The following is a 26,447-nucleotide window of genomic DNA, read 5'->3' as shown; positions in this document are numbered from 1 at the left end:
CTTTATCAGATTCATATGACAGTAGCTTTTGAGAAAGTTGACTCTATTAATGAAATGCAAAATAAAACAAACCGATATAAATATTTGCTGTAAATTATTTAGTGCAGTCTCCTCATTATAATTTGTGGACCCAAAGCTTGTTTCTATTAACATATGTCATTGCACAGTCTGAAAAAAGAGAAAAAATCTGATGTGATGCACTTCTGTCCTACGCACATCTTGGCACATTATGAGATAATGTTGAATCAGAAGTTTTAATATTATTGTACCTGAACATTTTCCTTATAATGTGCTTCCCCAATAGACTGAGAGCTACTTTAATAGAGATAACACAGTTCTGAATGCACAGAGAACGTGAACTGTTCTATCTCTAACTGATATGTCCTTGCAGGTGAGTCCTTGCTTTCATGTTTGAGTGCAGTAGCAGCTTTCTGAATTGTGGCAAACTGCTGCATGCCTCCAGTTCTTTCCATCACCGGTGAAGCTTGTACACTATCTGCAGGCCTCCTGCTCTTGCTGTGACCACCTCCTCTCATTATTTGCCAGCTGCCCGTGGATCTGTCTCCCTCAGGCGTATTAGATATGTTGCTCAGGACAATCTCTGTCTTGCCAGGGAAATGCCCTGGCCCAATTGTGCTTAAATAAATGTGTTGCACATAATGAGAGAAAAATCAATTAGAGCCCATTACATTTTCAAACCTTCATGATTATTATATCAGTAAACTGGTGCTTTCTTTACCCTAACTTGAAGTTAAAAATGAAAATTTCAGATAGATCTCATATTGCTTGTTAGAAAGTATGTGAAGTTTGTTATTTGTCAGCATGACACTTTTCAGAAGGGATCTTTGGGTAGAAGAAATGATTCCCTCTTTCTCAAAGAGTTTTAAAACATAAAAATAAAAAAAAAATAACTGTCCTTCAGACTTTTTTTCAAAGTTGCTCCCTATTATTTCTGTCTTCCTAACAAATTTTAATCTCTTTCAAGGTATTCATCTCATTTGTTGTCCCCTAGGTTACCGAAACATTCCCTCTCAATTTGATGTGAGGAAATACCTAAATCACAAGCTATTGCAAGCCTGCCAAGACTAATTTAATTTTTGTTCTGTTTAATTTATTAATTCCCAAGATGGAAGACGTAATACAAAGAAGAAGCCAGGGCTGCAGTTAAGTAATAAGAGAAAGAAACTGAAAGAAAAACAGTATGAACTATTCTTTTATTGTGATGAGCCAAATCATTTCATCTATTTTCTGACATGAAAGACAAGAAAGAAAAAGGAGAGTCTAACAAATAACAAAGAGGAGAAAGAGCAGAATGGAGTGAAAATTTTCCAAATGTCAGAGGAAATTAAATAGTGAACTTTAAAGGAAGCAGTGCCCATTTTGCTCAGCAGAGCCTTCTCAAAGCTGTCATCTTGGAAAAAATGGAAAGGCTCAGAAATGCATTTTCAACCTGTTTGTGTGAAAATCTGGATTTCTTAGACCTCTTAACAGTGGATGTCTTTCCTTAGTAGTCATTATTCATGTAGCCTCACAATGCATTTCAATTTATAAATGAAGAGGTATATAAACCCTTCCCTACTGCATTAAATAGATAAAATATATGACTGCTTTGAGCTTGTAATGCTGTAGCTATAGCTTGAATATTATTTGCCTGCTGCAGCTGATGGACAGATGAATTGCAACTAAGTTTTCTTTTGGAGAATGTACAGATTAACAGAATTCTTCTGGATGACATCGTATTTTACAGGAGTGTAATATACCTTCTATATTGTTATTAAGTAGTTATTCTCCAAATCTCAAACGAATCAGTTAAATGGAAATGTTTCATTTTCTCCCAACGCTATTTTCTACCTCTAATAATGTGTACAGGCCAAATCCTGTTGGTTACTGAGAGTTTCAGATCATTCATAGGCTGGCTCTTGAGGTCCTTAACCTTTGTTCAAGCGAGTTCCCGCTGACTTCTGTGCAAGACCTGCGTGAGCCAGGCCTGAGGTAAAATTGAACTCCCAATCCTGTTTCACTGAAAGCAGAACAAAGCTTTTGTCATTCATGTCGGTGGGAGTTGAAGCAGGACTAAAATTTAACCTTAGAATTTTAGCCATTAACATCAATGGGATTGTAAGATATAGCAGCTTGTGATATCCATTACTAAAAAATAGAGCCCGAGCAGTAAGTCATTTCTCAGCATGAAGTGCTGCATTTTAAAGGGGCAGACTCCTCCTGGACCTCAGCTGCTGTGACTCACATGCTGAGAGATCCCTTCAGATAGCTCAAAGATGAAAGGCTGAAGGATTAAATGACTAAACCGTTACCAGAGGAATTTTTTTTATATACCTACATCTCCATTCCATGACAGTCTGATAAAGGGCTCTAACAGGGGGGAAAAAGTGGTCCCAAACTTTTAAATGTGTTCAATTCTTGGCAATTCCTGATACCTATGAGCTAGGGGATGCAGAGCATCTGTCCAAACCATCAGTTTTATGTAGCGAGTTTTATATAACCTTTTTCATGAGACAAGATCCTGAGAGCTGCTGAAGCCATTCTGACTTCTGGACTAGATTTTATTTAGTCTTTTCTCCAGTGAATTTGCATGGGAGTTTTGTAGCATAAGGAACAGACTTCTTACTAGCCCAAAGACTTCAATGAGAATGGTAGATGAAAAGAGAGCTGGAGCAAGCTGTGCTATCAGAATAAGCATGAGCAGTTATTGTGATGATTCCTGATGGGTTTATGTCAATATAAGGATGTGCTGGTTAATTTTTTCTAGCTGTGTTTTCCTGCTGCCTACGTGAAAAGTTGAGGTTTCATGCTGAGTTAACTTGGCTTGTTGGACCACTTGGATTGACCCTACTGAAAACATGAGTCATTTTCATCCACTGACTGTCACTTCTCATTGGACAAAAAACAATATTGGCAAGGGAGAGGGTTCACGTGTGTGCTACACTGGTCTTTGCCTTTTCTGCTACTTGAAAACATGAACATGGAACTTCCAGCCCATTAATTGAATTTGCACTGTTCCTTCCATACAAAAAGCTCAGCAAAACAGATAGCAGTCTTTTTAACTCACCCCCAAATCCCCCTTTTTTTTTTTTCTTCCTGTCAAATGATGTTGCTAAATACCCACACAGTTGTTACCAAATCCCATGATGCAGTCACTGTTGACTTCTATTATGACAACCTGTGTTTAGGTGTGTTTCTCAGCACTGGGAAGACTACTGAGCAGAAATATATTCAGAAAGTTATTGTAGAGCTACTTACAAGTACAGAGGTTCGGATGTATCTACATCTGCTCAGACTCAAACATGAATGAAAGCTTCTGATCTGGAGTACCACTGGCATCTTTGACCCTGTAAGTGTTTTGCATCTCAAAAAAGAGAGGCAAAGGGTCAAACTGGCAAGCATACTTCTTTTGTTTTTGTATTCATGATGATACAGGGGAAGTTAGCTCATAGGTAGGTATGAGGGTGTAGTCTCCTTGCATTGTCATTTTGTATTGATTAAAGAAATTAAAGAACTCTATGTATTTTTTTCTGTATGTTTTAATTAAAATTTTATTTTAATTTTATTTTTTTTTTAATTATTATTTGTGTATAAGCTTATTTTGTAACCTTTAAACATTCTGTTTGTGTTTTTTACCTACAGAGAGTTTCTATAAGATGAAGCACCAAAGTAAACTGCTAAACCTCATTCATAGCACTCTGGAAAAAAATAATCACCTTTTGCCTAAAAAGTAGAATAAATAATTAGTTTGTGAAGTCATGATTTTGGAGAACAAATTACCATGGAAAGTGAGTTTGCAACCACTCAGTTCAGGAACGCTGCATATATATATTACTCCCATGAGACCTAGGAAATAAGTGTGTTGCTTTAGGTATCACAAAACATGCAGGGAACTCAATGACCCATAGCCAGCTCAGATATCATCTGTCTGCAGTGAAGTTCTGCTTTCAAAGGCACAACACCAGCCTAGTTAAGAGCTTATATTTGCATCAGAGTTGCAGAAAGGCATGTGCACAGTGTAGGGATCTTTATTTGGAGCTCGTTGCTGGTGTAGCACAGTCTTTTGCAATGGATCTCTTGATCAAGGTTAATAATCTGTACCACTACATCAAGGCGAACATAAAGATTAACTATCCTTCACAAGAAAAGTTAGGAAGTATTTGATGTAACTAATTTCATATTGAATGAGTATTAAAATGAAGCTAGGTTTCTATAAAGGAATATATGAATGCATCAGCAATAAAAGAAATGGGAGCCAAAGGACAATATGAGTAAAGAATGATTTTAAGATGTCAAATTTTAGCTTGTCCATGCTATCTTGACTAGAAAAGATAATGTTATGATACGCCTAAAGCAGGGCACAGGCTGGGCTGGCTGTATTGAGCTCTGGAAAGCTGATGTTTGTTTAGTCAGATTGCTTCCTTTTTCAGTGATTTGAAAAATAAGTTCTTTAGCTTAGCCTTTACTTGAAAGAAAACTGCTATGCTTTTAATTATTTTTTAATTTACTTTTTTTTTTTTTCTCCAGAAGCAGGGAAGCAGGGAGGAAGGAGATATTTCCTTATTTCCTTCCAAACAGAGAGCTCCCTTGGTAGCCACCTCTCAATTTAGTCCTTAGAAATGATATTGATTTTGTCTGTGTGCCAGGTTTCTTGCCAGTTATCACTTCAGATACTGATGTCCCTTGGTAGAGAACACGCAGTAATGTCAGGAACAGGAAGAGGCAAAGGTAACAACAAAGGCATCCTGAAGTGAGGGGTTCCTTTGATAAGACAAGCTAAATACCTAAAACAAAAATCTAATCTCTCTTCTCTTTATTTTTAACAAGTCCCTTGGTAAATAATGGGGAAGCTTAAGAGAGAAATCTCCAAATGCCAGCTTGTCTGAAATATCCTGAACAGCTCCTTACTTTTTAAAAATAAAAAAGTCCCTGCAGGGTAGGTAAGAGAAAGCTCTCCTTCACCAGCAGTTTGCCCCCCAGCAAGTAAAAAGCCAACCAGTGTAAAGCTGGATATATCTTACACAGCATGTGTTAACATAACCCCTTCTTGGCAGTGCTGCAATCAGCCATCAGTGAAGGAAGGGTGATCCCTATATACTGAGACTGGATTCTGTAGCTGTAAGCCCTGCACTTGCTTTCAAACATGCAGGCTCTTCACTTTGTCCTTCATAAAGGTGGCTGTGGTGTGATCACTTTAGAGAGAGACTGTAAAAAAAGGACTGCAAGAAAAGGCTACATTAATAGAGGGTGTAAAGATGGTAAAATATTACATTGGTGGCTCCCAAAGTGAAGAAAGACACAAGAAGATATCCAATTCTTTGGAAACTCATCCTGCGACCATTCTCAAAGCTAAATGAGTCCATATAAAAGAGCAGCAAAAATTGCAGTCATCAGTTCTTTTGTAGCATACGCAGACCAGCCTTTTCAGTGGCATAGGTAACAAAGCAGCACGAAGGTCCATCCTGTCCCTTCATCTGATTCCAAGCACTCCTGCAGCAGCCAGACACCATGCTGCCTCAGCTAGAGCCTAGAATAGTAGAACAACGGGTGCTCTTTTGTCATGTGTCCCTTCCACTGTGTTTTGACCCAACAGAAGCAGGCCTAACTCAGTTCTATGTATATCAGTTCACATGTATGCGAAGTCCACTTTTCTATGGAAAGGAATTTAGTCTCCTACAGCTATTAACATTTTAAATAAGGCTTATTTCCCCAAGTATAGCCATCACCTGCGTTGATTAAATTTGTACTCAAGTAATTTGAAATATTTAGCCCTACTGTCTGTAAATCTGGCAATACTAATGTATATTCCATCAGGAGAATCAATAGAAGAAAGTTTGCAGACTTCTTTTTATGCTAAGTTCCCTGATATTTGCTACTAGGGATTTAAAGAAAATATCTTTGTATCAATCTACATTTGCACCTGAATCCAAAGTACAAGGATTAAGGCCACAGTCCAGACATTTAGTCCTTTTGTGAGTGTTCTGATGGTTATACATCGCTACAAAATAATATTAAACACTCTCTCTATTTGCTAAGGGCAGTCAGCAGTAACAACTCACTTTGAAGTGACCATTTTGGAAGCAAGCTTTCAAACTTAATGTGTCTTGTTCTTTATTAAAGTGATGAAACTGATGTTAGTAATTGACTAAATTCTATTTGAAGTTCTGTGCTGGGTTAAGGCATTGACCAACAGTTAAGTAGATGTGATGCTTTCCTCTTTCACTGTACATGACCTTACATTCATGAATGCTAGCCTGGACTCCTCTGAAACTTCTCCACAATCATGGAGAGCATCATGTCCTACGCTGAGCGTTCTTTTTGCTTCAGTAAAGACAGTCCAAGTACTGTATTCATTTAGTATACTGATGTTGAATGAATACTAGTCTTCACATTGGAGTTGTTTTTGTTTCTAACAGGGAAGTAGTCCCCCAGCTAGTAAACACCTAAATACAGGCTGAAATGTCTTTGTGATTTTTTTGCTTGTATGTTTGGTTTTGTGTTGTTTTGTTTTTTTGGTTTTTTTTCCCTCTCTCCCTCCAGATGGCTTTAGTAAGGCTGCTTTTGTTTTGCATTTTGAGCTTCCCCTGTTGTACAGGGTCCTCAGTGACTACATACAGTGAATGTGCCTGTTTAAACTGTTTCCAGACACTCTGAATTTCAAATTTGAATATTTTATGAGAAACGCTTCAATAAAACCCTATGAAATTAAGGTACAGACAGATGTATATGCTAAAGTAATACATGTAGTTTTTCCTGAACGTTATTTTTTAGCTTCAGTTTTGTCAGTCAAGCACAAGCTGATACCTTGTGCTAGATGTAACAACATTTCTGCCACTTACAATGGAAAGTTAAAAGAATACGAGGACTGCTCTGAAAGTAGTGCCTTTTATTTCATGATGTTGGCCCATGACGCCAGAGCTGGGTGTTGGTGGGATGGCAGTAGAGGCTGAACCTTCCCACCACTATCCCTTATGTTTTGTTGTGACAGATGGCAGCAGAGGGGCATTCTGACAGAATGACGTTTGACTTGGAAGGGTGTATGGAGCAGAAGTGCGATTGAACTCCTCTATGCAGAAAAAACGGCACTCACTGACATTCAGCATCATTTACTGAATGTTGAGGAAGACCAAACAGTCGGTGTGAGTACAGTGAGGTGATGGGTGGAGTGTTTCAGCAGTGTGTCCCTCCATTATATTGCTAATGATATGGATGTTCTGTTCTCAACTGCAGGGGAACTGCTCAGGGCTTGTGGTGATTGAGCACCTGGTAAAGGAGTGTGGCTGGCCAGGGAGTGCAAGCAAATTGTTTGCACCTGTGCTCCCCAGGTGACTAGAAGGGGTGGACCCAGAGTGCAATCAGTCTGGGTTCATACAAGGGCTGGCCACTGAAAGGGGAATATCACTTGGAGCTAGGCTGCTTCCTTAGGAGGAGTGCTGCATAGCCATAGATTCCCTTCACCAGTTGGGTGAGTTCTACTCTTCTTTCTGTACATGACTACTGGCCTACCCATGTATTCTTTATCTGTTAGAACCATTTTTCTGCTTTGTGAGCAGAACAGATCCATTTGCCCTTCTGTGAGCCTGAATGTGCCCAGTTGGCCTCAGCTCTTCCTCCAGAAGAGAACAGATAACAGAATCACCTGGCTTTCATCTGTCTTATAAAATACTAAATAATCATTCTTATGGGAGGAAAGAAACTGGCAGAGAAGCTCCATATTTCCAATTGAAATGAGTATTTTTTATCACTTGTATTGCTTTTATCCAATCATCTTCTGTGTTTTATTTCATCTGTTTTGTTTCAATGGTATTTTTAATAGAGAGCCTGAACAGATGAGGTTACTGTGCTTCTTTTTGTTTAACCTAATAATCAAAGGTGTTTGGTGTTTCATATAATGCATGTGTGACAAGTGAGGACTGTAATCATAGGTTATTATTTTTTCCTTCTCTTTTTTCAAACTACTCTAATATTCTAAGTCAGTATTATCAACTCTTACTCTGGAATCACTGGATTCTACAACAAGTTTCTTCAGCCATTTCAAAAGCTTGATATGATGTGTTTATTATTAAGAGAAAAAGAATGCACAGCTCTCCCATACTCCCAAATGCTGAAAGAAATGATGCATCCAGATTGTACTGTCTGAATCTGGATGTTAGAGAAATTATAGTACATCAGGTTTCAGAGTTTGTGTTTGAGGATGAGCCATTGTTGACCCAGTAATACACAAATTGAATTTTAATGAAGAGTTTAATTTTTTTTTTTTAATTCAAGAAACACTATCAGAAGAAATGGCAGCACAAGCAATACTTTCACAATTAGATCCATAATTAAGGATAATTAAGTTAAGGACTTAAAAACATCTGAAAATAAGAACTAATGCACAGATCTACTATTTATTGTATTAGATAAAAAAAAACAAATAGATGGCATATGGGAAGCATCACTGATAGATGAGTTTGGGAGCTATCCTTCCACATGCTCTGTGGCCAAGAGGACGCTTTGTACAATTCCTTTTACGATGCCAAAAAGAGATATGGGCTGTTTTTAGTAAGTCTTCTGAGCCTGTGACTCGTGAGATTGAGTTTGTAGTAAACTTCCAAATTGCTACGATGATTATTTGACTTGTTGAACTCGGAGTACATGGCAGTTGTGTGGGGAGAACATGGTCTCTTTCTGTTGCACTGTGCAAGGACTCAGATTTAATACACCACGTTGTAAGAGGCACTTATTGAAACACGAGCTGCTTTATTTATTGGTCTTCTCAGTGATGTCTTTTGCTGTGCACACCTGTTGTGATTTTTCAGAAGGGGTTTAGTTTAGACTGTTTTAGCTGCTTGGTTGCACTCTGTGCTCTTGAACATATACTTTTTACTGTTTGAATGCTTAACTTTTTTTCCCCTCCACAATAAAGTAGTAGGTCAAGTCTTTGTTATCTTCTGTACAACTGCTTAAAAGTATTTGTGAAGCTTAATATCGCTCTTATTTTGAGGTTTCACAACTGAGCATCTGTATGATGCCTTTCTCACCCTCTACTGATGTAGTGAAAACAAGTGGTATGTGAGAACAGAAAGTTTGAGAGCACCTGGAGGAAATCTCATTTAAAGTTTTGGAAGTGCTGGTCCCCAATAATAGATTTACTTCTCTTTAGAGAGTGGGTGGAAAAAGTTTTTTTCATGGCAGTTTCTTAGGTGAGCTCCACAGCCTCTCTTCTTGTTTTACGTTCTGCATAAGTCTTTAAGCACACAACGCTACAACAAGCAATTCACTTGTTATTTTTTGCATCACTTGTTATGTCCCATCTGCATGGTTTGCCATTTGAGTCTTCTGGCTTTGGCTTTAAAGTGGAGATACAAACTTCAATTGAAATCTTCAAATCCCAAGAGTGAGAGGTCTGTGACTGACATCTCAGTGTATATTCTGTAGGGAATACATACTGACTATGGAGATGTGCTCACTTTGACAGTATACCAATCAACTCAACACTTACTCTCACTTTGTCTATTCCAACATTACTGATTTATGTCCAGTTCCATTCTGCTAACAGCAGATTATTCTTCAGTGAGACCAACTTCAATTTATTTCTTTCCAGATGTTAGTTCTTCTGTCTCTTCTCTTCTTTGTTTGGGGCACCTGCAAGTCAGAGAAACTTAGCGATTTTTCAGCTACAATGCTCTTTGTTCTGCAGCCACTACAACATAAGAGGGCTGATCTCTTTGAATCTCATAGGAACATTATGTTCTTGTAGGGCAGAATTTTCTGTCTTAGCCTTGTTAGGAAGGGAAAGGTGTTACTGCATCTTTTAAATGAAGAAGTGACATGTCAGCAGGTTTAGTTTAATTCCCTGTTGGTTTGATAGCAGTGGAATGATCCACTCTTGCAATTGCCATCAGCAAATCCACGAAGCTGCTAATTAGGAGCAGATTTACAGGTGGGGTAATGTCTTTAATTAAACTAAGTATAGCTGGAAAAAAAAAAGAGCAGATAAGCTCTTGGGCACGTAAGTAGTTCTTCAGTTCTGAAACAGAAACAGTAAACTTCAAAGCAAAATTCAGGTTGGAAGAAACTGCTCTGACTTAATTAGAGAATGACCTACAAAATACTTCTCAAAGTCTGGCAATTTGGATTCATAACTTGGTAGGTATCAAAAACCATGGGTTCACTGGAAATTGTGTTTTACTGGTCCATCACCTGCAAGTCCCAATCCCCTGCCCACTCGCATCTACTATTAAGGTCACATTTGTCCACAAGGTATAAATTATATCTAGCTCTATCCCCTGGAAGCCAATGACCTCTTACCTCTCCTCCCTGATCAGTCTCTGACTCCCCAAGCACACCTTCCTCTTTTCCTTGATAGTTTGATACATATTTAATGAAACTTAGACTTATTGATCTCAATGTCTTAATTACATTTCACTTTTTAATTTTCTTCTTTTGTTTCAGATTTTAACAACTACTTGCATGCCAGAAATCGTGCTTTTTCCAGTCCTGTCAGTCTAATAAAAACGTCATCTCAATCTATAAAAGATCAGACTGTATTTTTAGACCACTTATCTGTAGTGACTTCCAAGGCTTACTCCCCTCCACTTCCTTGTAACACGTGTGATGGTACTTTTTATTTTTATTTTTCAGTATTGCGTTATTTTGTGCTCCTTCTTCCTTTATTTTGTAGAGTGGTGCTCAATCATAAATGTTACTGTACACTTTAAATGTTCCAGAGCTTTAATATCAACAGGTATTGGATGAAACAGCTGTTTAACTTCTTTCTAAAACAGGAATCAAAATGCATTTCAAGGGTAAAATAGATGTTTCATTTTTATGATATTACTGCATAAATCTGTATAGCTGTAAATAATGTACTATAAATTGAAGATTTCTTATTTGTGATATTCAATTTTTCTATCACAAAGTGATAGCAGAAAAAGGACCATAATCGTGTTCATTATGATGAGATGTCTGACAGCCTTGTGCACTGCAAGTGGCTTTGACAATCTTGAAATCTTGAAATACTATATATATATACATTTTTTTTTTTTTAATCAACTGTTCTGCTATGAAGGTATCGAGGTATATCAGGATATAGAGCTCTGGATTTGAGTGACTTAAATTGCTTCTACTATTGCAGAAGCAATAGCAAGGGAAAACCCATCCCGACATTGTCTCCTGTGGAAAGCTATACTGATTTGAAATTAAATCAGTTATATTCAACTCCTATTTGTAATAGGAACAGGGTCAAATGTATCTGCTATGTTATGAATGGGAAAACTTTCCAGATTGAAGAACAAGATCACCTTATAAAAGCTGTAAGAAACATAAGGCATTTGATTTTAATGGCTTTTTTATACCCCAAAATCTCAATTTCAAGATAATTAAAACTGTTTTCCAGAACTGTTTACCACCAACAGCTGGAAAACAATACTTCGGATTTAGAGTACAGTTTACTGACAGTGTTATTAACTAACTTGCAGAGAACCGCTCCGTTCAACTATTTAGAGTGAGGCTCTAATGCATTCACCCCAAGTGCAGTTGGTTTCATTTTTCAATATTAGTCACATAAATGATCCAATGCCTACACTTGGCGTAAATAAAATTTATCATCAAATCATGAGATGTTATGTATCAGGCTACAATTTCTTCTTGTAAAAGAACCTGATGTTTTCTCAGATTACTTGGTTCTCGCTTGTGCCTCCTCTATCAAAATTGTTGTTGCATAGTCAAAGTGAATCAACTAAACTTAGAGCTGTTTTGGAAGAGTCCTGTATCCGTCAGATGGAGTGGTAAGTCACTCCTCCTGTGTGTTCTCACAACTAAGCCTTGATAACAATAGTAAGGGCAAAAAATGTATTACTAAATACTTGAAACATCTCTATATATTTTTAATTTCTTACTGGCCTTAGGCAAGTTAGATATGAAAATAAATTAAAAATAATTTGATACGACCTTCAGTCTTTCATTGAAATTATGACCTGCAATATGCTACAAAATAGAAAAAAGTAGAGGAGTGTGCAAAGTGTATGTATTCATCTGTGAAGGAACAAGCTTACTTGTCAATGTCAGAGCAAGCTTTTTGACCAACTATTTCTGTAGATTATTTTGTAAAATGAGAAAATGTTTGGCAGCCACAAAAAATTAAAAAAACTGAAATAAATAATGAATCTAAAAAAATAGAGCTGGATGATCTTTTAAACCTCTGGCAAAGCATACGGTGTCCAGCAGCCTGCCTCACTCTCTTCCCTCAAGCTCCCTGAAAGGTACTTTCTGACACAACACTCTCAGCAAGGTAAAAAATTCTGTTAATAATGAATGTCTCATTACATTTAAAATACCTGGAGGAATATTTCTCTATAATTCGTTGTCAAAAGTAATAACTGTCCAGGAATCAGAAGCAGAGAATAAAATAGCTTGTGGTACTGTGAACATTTTGACGCTTGCTTGATTCTCTAATCATGATTCAGTGCCTAAGGTCTACTACAAAAAACACATCTATGTTCCTGATTCTTAAATGGAGAAAATCAATTGGTTTAAGGTTATTATGAAAATATTTGCTTGTCCAAAACCTAAACACAATGATAATTTTGACGGAGGTACTTGGCTTGCAAGGATTTTCTAAAAGGCTGTGTCCTGGCATTTTTACCACATACAGGAAATACACAACAGAGAATACACAACAGAGAGTTCTTTGTATACTATTACTAAGGTGTAGCTTATTCCTTTAAAAGAAAGCATAAATAATTTCAGAAATATTACTTTAATGTATCAGTACTGAGCCAAGGGTTTTCTCTGAAATAAGTCTACAGCATCCCATACTTAGATTTATTACTTTTTTTGAAGGCATTAGGGTGTGAGGTACTGTTGACTGGATGTTGAATGAGCTATCTTTTTTGATATATTTTCCCCCCTACTTCTGACCCAAATTTCTTTCAAGCTAAGCAGTTCTTTGATTCATGTTTCTTGTCAGTGATGAAGGTAGATATCTCATGGGTATCGGAGGCTTAACCTTTTATTCCTCTAAAATAAAATTAGCCAGTGAATATTCTTAAGGCAATTCAACATGTCACTTATTTGCTTGCACTTCTGCGTATGCTTTGTACACCATGTTGTTTGTGAAATCCAATCTATTGACTTGTGGAAAACTTCAGATTTCAACTTGCATGTTGAAAGTGTTAAAATGCTTAAAGTTTCTCATGTAGTACAGAAATTGCCTTACTGGTTTGTGTGCAGAACGGGCATTTGATAGTGATAAACGTGCGTGTACAAAATGGGGACACTCCACTACCATCACCCTTCTGCTGGGGACTGCCCATGGGAAGGCTTCCCAACACTCTTCTAAGCACGTCTCCACCTGTCCTTATTTCTCCATGTGCACGCATAAGCATTTTGTTGACACCTTTTCTCTCTATACACTTGCATGTATCTACTGAATTCTGTGTGGTAAAAAGGCTCACGGAATACTTGACTGCAGTATTATGACTTCCTTCTGAAGCAGCATCATGGTGTCTGTTTATGCGATCGTGTGTGTGTGTGTTTATTTGTTGATAGAAAATTTGTAGGAGGGTCTTGAGAATATTGAATAATTTTTTCTCTGCAGTATTATCTGATTGATGAATTACACTTTCTTTCCTACTATGAAAGGAAGAATAAAAATTTAAGGACTTCATCACTGCTTCTCCTGAAACTGAGCGTTTTGGTTAGACTCATTTCTGCATCTCTTTGGTTGCCCATTTTTCAATATTTGACAGAGGTTTAGAAATATCAGTGATAAATTCCAAAAACAGGTTTCCATGTGGAGGAGAAAGACTCTTGCTTATTAACCTGAAAGTTAATTAGTTTTCTTTGTAATAGTTTTATTCTTAATAAGCATCAGAAACATCACATGGCGATTTGGAAACTGGGCTTCGTAACTTCTCAAAAATCGACATTTTAAACTCCCATTAAAAGAAAATAACTTTTTCTTGTGACTGGGAAATGCTGTTAATAGTCAACATATCGATGAGGCAAGACTAACAACAAGAAACAAATAAGGGTTTTTTGTCTATATCATCTGAGTACTGTGATGCTTCATATAATTAAAATTCAGCCAGTTTTGAAACTGGTTGGCTGGTTATGATATTGGTTTTGGGTATCTCTGTGTTAGTAGGCTAAGTAAATAACTGGAGAACAAAAGTCATCAAGAACCCATGGAAAACTAACTCTGGTGTTCAGAGGTAGTATTTTGGGTATCATTTAATATTAATGGGAAACTTACTGCAGCGAATGTAATCAGAAGGTCAGTCACAGCAGAGAGTTAAATAGAAAAAACAATCCAGATTTAGCCCTGCTTACCTTGAATTATGAAAACATCATAACAATTATATAGTACGTGGTCTAGAATGTTTGGAATGCTGACAACAGCTCTGTCATTTGTTGAGTCACCACCTGCTTATGAAGGAGTTTGAAAAAGTTTTCACTAGGAACAGTGTCCAGTGTAGCAAATTAAAGTTCAGTTTCCTTTTCTTGCAGCCTGTTGCCTCTAGCCAGAAGCCTCTCTTTGTGGGCAGAGTGAGTCTTGTTTCTTGTCATTCACCACAACGTAAGTATCTTTTTTCTTTTTTTGAACCTCAAGGTTTTCGGGAACGTTGCTTTTGAAAGCTTTTAAGTACATCTCAGAAAACACAGAACCAAACACTGTCTGTTTTCCTTCACTTGTAAGGAAGAATTAAATTTCAGAGTTCTTTTTAATCCAATGAATACCATACTATTCAAAATAGTTAAGCGTTTTGCAGCCCAAGGAGTGTTTGATCCCATTCTGCCCTCGTTCTGGTGAGTTGCGTACTGAGAATAAGAGATGTGCAATGCTTCTGGAAGTATGAGAATGCACTGAACTTGTGTAGGCTAGATAAAATTATGATGCAATGTATAAACTAGTCAAAAACTCAAAGCTATTTCTTCCCTTGAGATGAAGAAGAAATTGAGTTTATTCAAGATACTTGAAAGCTTGTTGTTAGATTTGTTTTGAATCTGAAGATGTAAACAATTAATGCTGGATTTAAATTGATGCATAAGCCAAACATTACGTATTTCTTGCAATTCTCTATAAAACTTAGTCATTCCTTGCTTTCTCACATAAATGCTGTACCAAATAAAACCCTGCTTACATCTTCTGAATGATGAGAATAATTCAGAGAACAGTGATATTGTCTGCTTGGGATTTGTACAACATTGCCACTCGAACTACACAAGAGATCACACGGGCATGTGAGCTTGACCATTCTATATGTGTGGGAAGAGGTTTGAAGATGTATATACATCCATATAAACAATATATAAACTTTTAGTCCAGCTCTCCCTTTCTTTTCAGCACATTCATTATGTGAGAGATTTTCCTACCTGATGTTTGTTGTTACAGTGACACTGAAATAGTGTCCAAAAAAATCAGCTATGTTATGTGTTAATCGACTGTAACTTTTGTGCCTATGCCTAGGTTCTAAAAGAGTTTTTATAAAATGTTTTTAATAAGTTTTTCATTAGTTTATGAAACCAGCACTTTGGTGAAGTTTTTTAGTGTAATGTCATAGTTCCCTGTTAGAATGGACATTATGACTTGATTGCTTTGAACACTGTCAGAAAAACAGATTGATAGCTCTGAGACGGGGGGAAGTTTTCTCATCTCAAATATCACTTCAGTAAGGACACTCCTTAGTCTGAAATAGTAATTTTACTGTCTTCTTTTTAGGAAATATTAAGATTATATTTTATTCCATAAAAAGTATTTGTTGAACTTATACATTATCAGGATATGTGAACAGTTTTAGAATGTGAAAAAGTGCATTATTCTCTATGGGAGCCACATATATACTTCAGCAAAGGTGGATGTCTGGCCATTCAGATATTCTGCAAGATATATATTATTTGCATTGCTCCTCTGGCAGGGTGAAAAATGTTTAATATAAGTTTTTCAAGGCATGGAAATGGTTTGGAATTCATCTTCCTGTGAATATATGTTTGAAGGGAGCATTTAATAAAGGTGAAAATCTAGATTTCTTCTGAAAGCTTTTCTACATTTTCTTACCAGTGAAAACGAAACTTTTAAAGTTATAGCCCATCTTTCACAAGTAACTTGCCATCAGTAACCAGGCAATCTGGGGAAAAAGAGATATCCAAAGTCTCTTTTCAAGGATTCTTTTGAAGGGACTACTGAACTTGTGTTTGGGATATGCAGTATTTTCCTTGACACCATCTTCTGCAGGCAGAGTTTTTTGTTCTCAGCACTTACTTAGGAACAGTGAAGGTGAAATTATGTACCCGTATGGTAATCGGGGGCAGCTCACTGAAACTGGTCTTTGATAGTTACATTGTGCTTGAATATTTCGTTTTGTTTGATTTAAGATGACTTTCTTTACCGATGTAATATTATTTGGGAGTTGTTTTTAATGACTCTTACAGTTAAATGGAATTCCTAAGAGAGGGAAAACTTTATGCTTCATTATGGGTATATGCATTAGCTACTTACAACAAAATGTCAATCAAAAAAAATTTTAAGTGAGAAACAAGCAATATTAAGATGTGTCGTATACATTAAACTCTTACATTTTACCGTGTTTGAATTACAGAAATTGTCATTGCTAATTTACTGTTATTTAAGATCACGTGTAAATACTTGACTAATGGAAATCATCAAATGAATTCTGTCTCTTTACTACTTGAAATTGTAGCATTTTAGCTTAATCTTCTACAGTCAATGAAAGATTAATTTTTCAGTCTTTATTTACGTTAATCTACTTTAATTTTCATACTATGCATACTTCTGTTTTCCACAAATACAAGTTGCCACATTTCCAAGTGGTTCTGGCCTCACGACTGAATGTAAAGATGAAGCATAATAAAAAGACCTAAACAAGGTCTCATCTTTCTCAAAGATCTCCTTATCTTTAATTATCAAATGGCCTGCCACCTCATTCATATTATAAAAGCATTGACCAGCATTGCAACTGTGAACTACAAAGGCACTGATTTTAATCTGTTAAGAGGTATCTGAGGAATTAATTTGTTTCTAACTCCATAAGCCTGTTCTGTATTTGCAAATTTTTAGTATGGTCATACCATCAAATGGTTTTTGAACATTTAATAAATTATATCTAATGCAGTGACTTTGAAATCAACAAGAGTTATGTCATTGTGGGTCCGGAATAGCATATAATGTGCTAGAAGTTTGTTCTTGGAAAAAACAGTGAGGCAAAATGCATACTTTGAGCTTTTGTGAGTTTGTTTCATAAGGTAGTATTTAGTGGGTGTTTTCCTTGTTCCTGAACTCTCATAAATCAGGGAATACAAAATCTTTTTGTTTATTACTGTCACGCCAAACTGTGAAGAGATCATGCCTTTCCCAAGTTCCTCACATCTCGTCGTACTCGCAGTTTCTCAGAACTCTGCATGTTGGTTGTTACAGCAGGTACCTGGAATGTCGTTATCACTTTGCGTCTGCCTGTAACTGCATTGGGGAGTCCAAGTCCTGTGGTGTCTACCAGAGATAACATTGATAGAAATTATAGTGTAGGCAGGACTGGAGCCTGAGAGCATTTGAAAGAAGTGCTGACGGAATTACAAGACACTTTACTAAGTAGAAAATCCTGTATTTTATTTCTAACACTGTTTAAACGCTCATGGTTATGATTGTTAATAACATCTTGCTAGTGTGGCTACTTAGTGAGGTTGGGTACAGTGATCTGCTTCTGGTCTTACAGTGAGTCCAAACATTGCATAGTAACAAGTTTTTGATTTGCAGATGTGAAAACAATTTCTACAGTTATTATTTTGCTGAAGAAATCGGAGAGTCTTAAATATAGATGCTTTCTTCCTTAAGTCTCAACAAAGGGATGACAGTGAATAAAAATGTAATTGGTCACAAGGTCTGAGAGGTCTCTGGTAGATATGTGTAGTAAATGTGAGATACAGGCAGTATTAAATCAACTAAAAATTAGCAGGCAATCCAGACTTAGTGCCTGTGCATTTATTATGATATGCATTTACTAACGGAGGAGCAGATTGGCTCTTGGGATTTCCATCCCTGGGAAAAGTAGGTGCTTTGATGTGTGTTTCTTCTGAGATCAATATGGAAATTCAAAATAACAAAAGCTCAGCAGCAAAAGTAGCACCTTTTATTTGAAAAATAAAAACAAAATAACTGAATCTGCATTGAAATGTTCTACTTAAATGCCTTTCTGCCAGCAGCTTAATGTTTTATCACTCCCAACTGCATAATAATTGCATTTTAAGTAATATTTACTATTTTATGTAGTTCAAAAACATGAAGTTGTGTTGATATTTGCGAGAACAGAGGATGAAGAACTTTTCCACAGGCTTGTCAGTCACGTGTGTTCAGCAGGATGGCTGTGCATCTCACTGTGCTCATGTTCCCTTGCGTTTCCATGCCAGGAGCTTACAGGGTGGTACTGCACCTTCCCTCTCACAGTGACCTCTGCAGATATGGTTGCTAAACTTCTTTGCTACTACAGGCAGTGCTGTCTGCTGGAACCTTGAAAATAAGTCTATTATCATCATACAAAAATGATGGTTAAGCATCCAGGGAAAATAGCTACCTCTTCTCCTTACAGAACTGCAGAGAAGATTTATAAAAGTAAGGGGTGGCATTGGGAACTTTTAACCCCAAAAGACATTTCAAAAGTGTGAGTCTTGGAGTTCTGGGGTGCTTTCACCTGAGAATGCAATGGCCACTCCTCTACTGCATTTAAATTGGCATTTCTTCTGTAATCCAAAGAAAATCAAGTTTTATTGAAATTAGTGGTAAAGGGTACCATGTATCAAGACAGGATTTTACCCGTTTTGTTTAAGTAAAATTAGCTTAAATTACCTAGCACCTTTGGTTTTACATTCAGTTGTGCAACTGACAGTTGTTGGTAATTAATCCAAGGGTGGTTTTCTAGATGAAATATTATGTGAAATGGTATTTTATGCGGAGGAGGTTGAAACAGGTCAAATTGCTTCACTTAGTCTTGTTTTCATCATGCATTTCTACGACTAGTGTGTATTGACAGACTTAATTGCAATTGCTTCAAAAGCTAGAGGCTACTTATTTTGCCAAAGACTTTTCATACAAACATGACATTAATAATGTGTATTTTAATTAAGTTGCAGATAGCTTTTTAGCAGGCTATTTGCTGAAACTTGACAAGAAGAAAACAATAATAGTTGAGCTGATGGAAACAGAATTTGTGAAAAGAATGAAGTGTTTACCACTGTGTTTTATTTAATGCAAATAATAATACACGAACGTTTCAGGCTTTGATAATAGCAGTGTGTCAATGAAACGTGTGGATTAAGCCTTCCAAAAGGAGAACGTACAGCCTTGGTTCTCAATTCCTTTGGGCTGCTGAAGATGATGAGTGACAGATTTCGGAGCCTTCCTGGAGAGGATTTCTTCTTCTTATGTCTAAAGTGGCTCTTCAGATTGTCTTAGGACAGTCACTAGCCATGTTTTATCTTCCTGTGAAGCACTGAGCAGTTGAAGTAATCTTGATGTAATAATTCCTTTCATTTCCTAATTACACCCAGCTTCTGATTACTCATAGTGAATAAGCTATGTGTTAGTACCAGCTCAACGCTGCCCTGTCTACCACAAAAGGATGGCTCTGCTGGTTCATTTTCTCTGTAGTAAAGCACTGGATGTTTGCAGTGCTGTAGATCATTCTGCTCTCTTTGTGGCAGACTGTGTTTCTGGGTTTTGGCCTTCCAAGTGAATTCTAAGTTGATTATCTGTGTTGGAAATGTTTTAAGGAGACATATGGACCTTTCTGGTCTAAAAATCTATTGTAAGATTGCCAGTTTGCAGTTCATCTCCCCAGGGACAGGTGGTAGTTTTAGCACACAATGTGAAGGCTTCATGAATGGTTCCAGAGCTAATCACTTTTCACTTTAGATAAAGGGGGGAAAAAAAGCACCACCTGAACATCTTCGTTCCTTTGTGGTATCCTTCAGGCACTGGATTGGCGTCCTGACAGGGTCTGATGCTCCTGCACTTCAGTGTTTCTCCTTCAAATCTTGACCTACTAGGACTGATCAGGTTCCATGATCTTAGTCACTCTCTGTTGAAAAAGGCAACTCAAAATAAATATCCTCTGCGCTTAGAAATCATTGCAGTTAATCTATAAGCTTTTTTTTTTTTTAACCCTGCTTTAGGGTTTGGACATTACAAAATACGTAATACTGTGGGAGTCTGCCCATAGCCTTTCTTATTTGAGGTGATTGCGGAAGTGTTGTGTGTTGTTGGTGGTGTGTTTTTGGTTGTTGGTTTTTTTTCCCTCCTTATAAATGTATGGGAGGTTAAAAAAATAAAAATACAGATGGAGGAGGGGAGGAAGGGGTGGGAGTGATGTTTTCTTCCTGATGACGTGAAAAGCTGTGAAGAAAGAATGGTTGGATTTGGTTGTCTGTGTTTTTTAATGCGACAATCTGTTAAAGACAGATTTAAGTAATAAAGAATAAGTTTTTTAATTAAATACAGCAGAGATTTGTGTATTCACTTGTTCATTAAGCTTCTCCTCTCTTTTCTCCTCTCTTTCTGTGTAGCAGTTATATGTAGCTATATGTGTTACGAAAGTTTAACCACAAAAAAGGAAAAAATAGGCCAAAGACATAAACTAATGTGCTTCTTTTTTTCTTTCTCTCTGTTTAGTGGAGTAATTAAGATAATGAATCAATAATGGCTGTATTTTTATACTGTAATCTGGTGAAATCGATAATGCTTTATGGCGGAATAACGGATCTTCTCAGTGGCTTTGGTATGGAAGGTCTAACTAATAAAATACAGAAGATAAACTTTTAATTTTTTATTTTTTTTTAAATATAAGGGGTAATTTGTTTCCATCAGAAGATAATATTATCTATCCTTCAAGGATGAGTGGATATAATTGCCCATCATGTAAATCTCTTGACAAGTAGTGCCCTTAGGCAGCATGACACTGATAATTGTTCAATTACAGACTTTTAAGTTTTCAAATGGCCAGAGTCATTATTGTACACCTCGTTAATAGAAATAAAGGCATAGTTTCAACACAGGAAAAATATTATTCTTGAGAAAATGAGTTCATCTTTACAACTAAGGTCTTTTTTTAATTACCTGTAATGTTTTTAATAACCATGATTGAATCCCTTTAACAATAATTGCTCTGTTTACTAAAAAAGAATTATACATTGGGACATTCAAATTTCTAATAATGTATTAAGACCATATTTTCCTTTTTAAAAATTGTGTTCGTTCTACCTATATAGCTCCACTGTATTTTAAATGTTTCAAGGAGATCAAATTTATTCTGTAAGCCAGTATGAGCATCAGATAACTAAAGATTACACTGACTTCTGGACTTCATTTTAATGCTCTCAGTTCAGAAATTTAAAGATAGTGAAGTTTGGCTGAAATTGATGATCCAATAACTCCTTCAGGTTAGGACAGTTCTTGGATGATTAATTATTAAAGATGAAGTGGAAAATAACGGCTATTCCTTACAATGTTATTTCTCTGTTTTCCTTCCACTTAGAATATAAGTGGTGGGGAGGGAGCTTAGATGAGCACTCTGGCTCTTTCAAAGTCTACACGCAGAAGCCGAGAGGATCTCTGCTATAAAAACTGCTCAACACAGACATAAATATTTCTCTCCTTGCCTATGCCAGTCGCCATCAATGTCCTTCATTTATTTCACTGTATTGTTATTAATTATAAAGTATTATTTTGTTTAGATGATATTAAATATACATTATCAAATGAAAAAAAATTGTCCTACCCCTAGATATTGTAATCTGATGATTTGATCTGGAAATATCACTGCTGGTCCTACTGTGTACCTTTTGTGTTCTTCCATGTATTTCAGTAACGTGTATTTCATTAACATGTAAACCCAAGGCAAACTAATAGGTTTTCACAGAAATATAGTAGAGTGATTGTGGTTTTTTTCATTACTGCAACTTATCTAGGTCAATCTGAGAGAAAATCAAAGAATTTTCTTAAAAACTCTTTTTTATCAATGTAATTAAAAACAAAGTATGATTTCTGAATGATCTGATGTGGGCAGCTGGAAGCAGGATTGGTTAAATTTTTCTTACTATTAAGACTAAATTGTCACAGTGATGATAGTATTTTTAAATTGCATTTTTGTGTACTTCTGTGATTAACATACTGAGGGGTTTCAACTTGCTTCAACTTTTTGGTTGGGGAAATTGTGGAAGTTTTAGAGCACTTTGCAGTGAGTCTCCCTGATTCTTATGAAAGGCTCAGGGTGGGATCATCAGAGTACAGAAAATTACATTCTTCAGCCTAGGTCAGTACCCATGGAGTATCTTAAAATAACACGCAAAAGAAAGAAGGATGTTGGTTCCTCTTTCACATACTTAAGTTTTATTTAGTCTCAATTTTATTCTTTTTTTACCTCTATTGCTCAAGATCTGATATAAGGTTTGATTTTTATTTTTTTTTTTGAGTGGTACTTCATGGAGCTAGGAGTTGGACTGGATCTTTGTGGGTCCTCTTCACTAAGGAAAGTCTATGATATTTAATCAAGTTTTGGTGGCAATAGCTGTCATAATGGTTATGTAGCTCAGGAGAATATCTTCTTTCTAGCTTCAGACTGCATTTGAAATGAAATAAGAATATTGGATGATAGCTAGTGAGGCCATGCTTATATTCCTGGTCTAGAAGGCTTTCAAAAGAGAATGACTACAGAACAACCTGGCTAACGTTAGTAACACAGGGCCTTATTCCTGCTTCTGAAAACAAGTGCTTATTTAGCAGGCTAAGGGATAAGAATGGGTCTGCTCATGGAAGGAAATACTGCGTTGTGAACTGTGTATGGCATTCGAGTTGTTTAAAACGATTTGAGATCTACTTTAAAACAAGATGATATTTCTGTGTGATTTACAGACCTTTTCAAAATCAATAGAGGCATCCCAACTTCATCTAACTTTCAAATTTTTGCGTTTTTGACATATTTTCAAAATTATTTCCTAACTTTTTTGTAATAATTCGCATTGATTGCGTGCACTTGATCAGAGTCAAAGCAATAAAATGCAGCCGCCACTGCTGCTATAGTCAGCACATAGAGTAGTTATAGCTCATCTGGTCTTTTTGCTGTTAAGACACATTTTGCCTCTGAAATAAGAGTTTTCAGAGCTGTCTTGAACTTTCGGAACTCCTTAGAATTTGAAATAGGCTGAGGAGCTCTGGAAGAGCAAAATTAGCTGAGATGCTAAAAAAGGTGTTAGATAGACATGTGTTTATTTCACAGCAGCGTGCAGAAGCTTTTGTGCAAATATGCTTGTCTCTTCAGCTTTTGGAAATAGCTCTTGACTCTGGTTTTCTCATATGTGAGAAGTAGTTTTACTCTCTCGTGTGTATAATATGAACTTAAAGCATAGCTGCTCCTATTCCTCTCAAGCCCAATTGATATTTACAATAACTTTCATGTAAATACTTGATTATAACTACATTTCAGAGGTTTCCGTTATTCTTTCTATTTTTTTTTTCCCCATATACAGCAAGATAAAAGTCAGTAACCGTGAGTACACACGGGGCATGGCTGTCCTGTGGCACAGCTCACCTGTTGGTGTCCTTTCTGCTTTGGAGATTCTAGCAGGAGTTGTACTGATGGCCGTGTAGCTGGCTTTTGATCCTTTCCTTGATAAAATCTGCACTGAACAGAAACTGATTAAGCTGAATGCTTTGTCTTTGATGCATATGTTGTTATGAGAAACATGTACATTGGTGCACATCTGCTGGGCCTGAGAATCACTGCAGCGTGGTACTCATGTTCCTCAGGAGATCTAAGCCTGAATGCCCACACAGAAAATGTTACCACTACAAAAGACATGTTGTCCTTTCATGCCACTTGATCCTGTTTGTCAATCACTTGTGCCCTGAGGATGTTTTTGTGCATAGCAGTGTAGGAACTGACTTCATGGTATCTTCCCCTAGACAACAATTATTACGTTATAGGAATAAGTGTGATGTGTGAGTTTTGTAGGGGAAAAGGAGGTATAAGAACAGAGTTCTAAATGGTCCACTCTGATATGAATACACTGGACTAATTACCCAGTAATGTTTTTAAAACTGGGAAACTGTTGAAATTGTGAAGAAAGGAGTGAAATGTTAGCTGCTTACTCTATAATCAGCGCAGATTAAAAAGAACAAAAGAAGGTAAATACAGCTGTTCTGTAAACTGCTGGCTTGAAAAACCAATGGGAAACATTAGTACAGCTGGTTGAAGAGTTGTGAGAATATTAAAAGGAGCTAAGCATACTTACACAACCTGAAAAATGTATGGATGGCATTGGAAAGCAGTATCATATGGCATTTAGCTGTTCCTTTAGCTAAATTTTGCAGTCCACCGATGTGCCTGCAAATATTGCAGTTCTGTGCTTGCTGCAACTGGAATTCTTTGTTCAGAAAATTCTCTAAATGCTGATATGAGTTCAATTTGAAGCAAGTTATTTAACATACACTGATAATGGTCAGAACTTAAAATCACGTGGTCCGTAGTTGTCATATTTATATCCTGTGTTGTCAACTTCTAAATTCACTTAGAAGTCAGATTGTATTTTGCTGCCCACTGATCCTCCTCAGGGCTTGCCTGAAGGCGAGTTTGCAGGACACCCAAACTAAGTGGTTGCAATCAAAAGCTTGCTTGTTTTGAAAACAGAAGCGCTGCTGGGTCATCACATCTGAGTTTGTGTTAGAACAGTTACTCGTGCCACCAGGCCTTGGAGAGGAGCAAATGAGCAAAGGCTGCCTGACCCTTGATATCTCGAACATGATGGGAGCTTAAAGAAGTGCAGGCTTTCAGAGAGCTTCCTAGATAGAAGAGCAGGTAGTGCTGGCTGGAGTAATTGTTTGCGGTTGTACTAGAATGCCATCTTATTCCCTTTTCTATTTATTGAGTCTTTGTTAATGATGCAGTGTGCATGTATACTTGCATATATATGTGGTACCCCAAAGGAGCTCTGGTAGTCACGGTTGGGCTGACATCAAGCAGTATCGTGTTCAGGCAAGAAGCGATTTACTTGCAATCCTTAAAGCTGGATAATCTCCAAAGCCTCCTGCATTAAGGTCTGAATTCATGTCTCTTGCGCTGTTTCAGAAGTAATAGAAGGGCAAGTCCCTAAATTACAAAGTTTAGGGCTTGAATAATGGTGAAGCTGAGAAATGGCCCAGAGTAAATACAGATTTATAATGCAGGGGAGAAGTGGTGTATTCAATCTCTGCTATTGCCCTATGTGGCTACTTTATACTATTCAGTCTATCCCTAAGGATTTTTAAAATATGTCATATCTACACGTGTCAGTAATTGTCCTTGCAGTTCAGTCTAACGTATCACTCTGAGTCAGAGAATTTTGTTTAAAAAAACATGAAAATTTCATGATGCAGCTATAACCTCTTGTTTGAACAGATACTGGTGCTTCTTTCTCAAACATGTTGCTCATTGAAAAGTCTCAGCACTTCCTTCTCTCTGATACGGTGTTTTTATAAAGCTAGTAATATTGTCCTTGAAGATTGTTTTTAATTCCTTCACAATACTAGTTGTCTTTCGTGTGGAATTATGTGCAAGTAAAGGGAGCAAAGTTGGACCTTAGATTATAACAGTGTGATGCATGCACCATTGTGGTTCACATAAAGCTGTGTTCTGCATGGCAGATTTCAACACACAGAATGTATTTCTAAAGTCGGAATGTGAGTATGAAAGTAGATAAGTGAGTATGAAGGTAGATAAAGAATTAGGTTTTTAAAACAGTGGGCTCTGAGCACTTAAACATACAGAATTACTACGGGTTTAGGTGCAGAGAGAATTAAATGCGTTCTTGGAGAAGTCACTTAGTTCCATTCCTAAACTGCATGAATGGCCTAAGCAGAGGAATCCAAACACGAAGCAGCAAATTTGCTGATTATTCCAAACTTCAGGGAATAACAAATGCAAAGTTTACCAAGGATGAGATGCAAAAGAACTGTGAATTACTTCCTAATTAAGCAGGTTTGTGGGTTTTCAGAGTAGTATGGTTAGGTAATGAGAAGTAATACACTGTGCGAAAAAAACAAATGTGTACTTCAGAACAGCCCAAGCAAACTGGTAGGGGTTTGCAGGACAGGAGAAATCTTTTTCCTAGTTATGTACATCTGATGACTTGCTGTGAGTCTGCTCTTGTTTTTAAAACACACATTTATTTTAAATGTATGATGCCTTTCAGTTCTGTAGCAAATTTTGATCTGCATTTTCAAGTAATTCAGACCTTCAATCTTCAATTTCTGAAACCTTCTTACATCCCTGGAAGTTTTTCTGCACACCACAATGTTGCATAGCAAAGGGATATCCCAATCAGATGATCAGTGCTCTTTTTAACCTAATTCATGCTGCTTAAAGATGCTTTGCTGCCATGGTTGTGCTTTATACTTGCCATAGCATTTAGGACTAGTGTGGCTA

At 36.9% G+C, this 26,447-nt stretch overlaps 1 long non-coding RNA gene across 2 annotated transcripts in view; it reads left to right on the top strand.

Moving 5' to 3' along the window:
* Positions 1-7,385: 7,385 nt before the first annotated feature.
* LOC116234847 (uncharacterized) overlaps positions 7,386-26,447 on the top strand; it is a 134,149-nt gene continuing 115,087 nt past the window's right edge. For both annotated transcript variants that reach the window (XR_016471106.1, XR_004168213.2), the window contains exons 1-2: positions 7,386-7,465; positions 14,494-14,563. This is a non-coding gene — a long non-coding RNA (uncharacterized LOC116234847). The remainder of the gene's footprint in view (positions 7,466-14,493; positions 14,564-26,447) is intronic.

This window comes from Phasianus colchicus, chromosome 14, assembly GCF_987193195.1.
Source record: "Phasianus colchicus chromosome 14, bPhaCol1.hap1.1, whole genome shotgun sequence".
Lineage (NCBI taxonomy): Eukaryota > Metazoa > Chordata > Aves > Galliformes > Phasianidae > Phasianus > Phasianus colchicus.
This window is presented reverse-complemented; position numbering and strand designations above follow the sequence as displayed.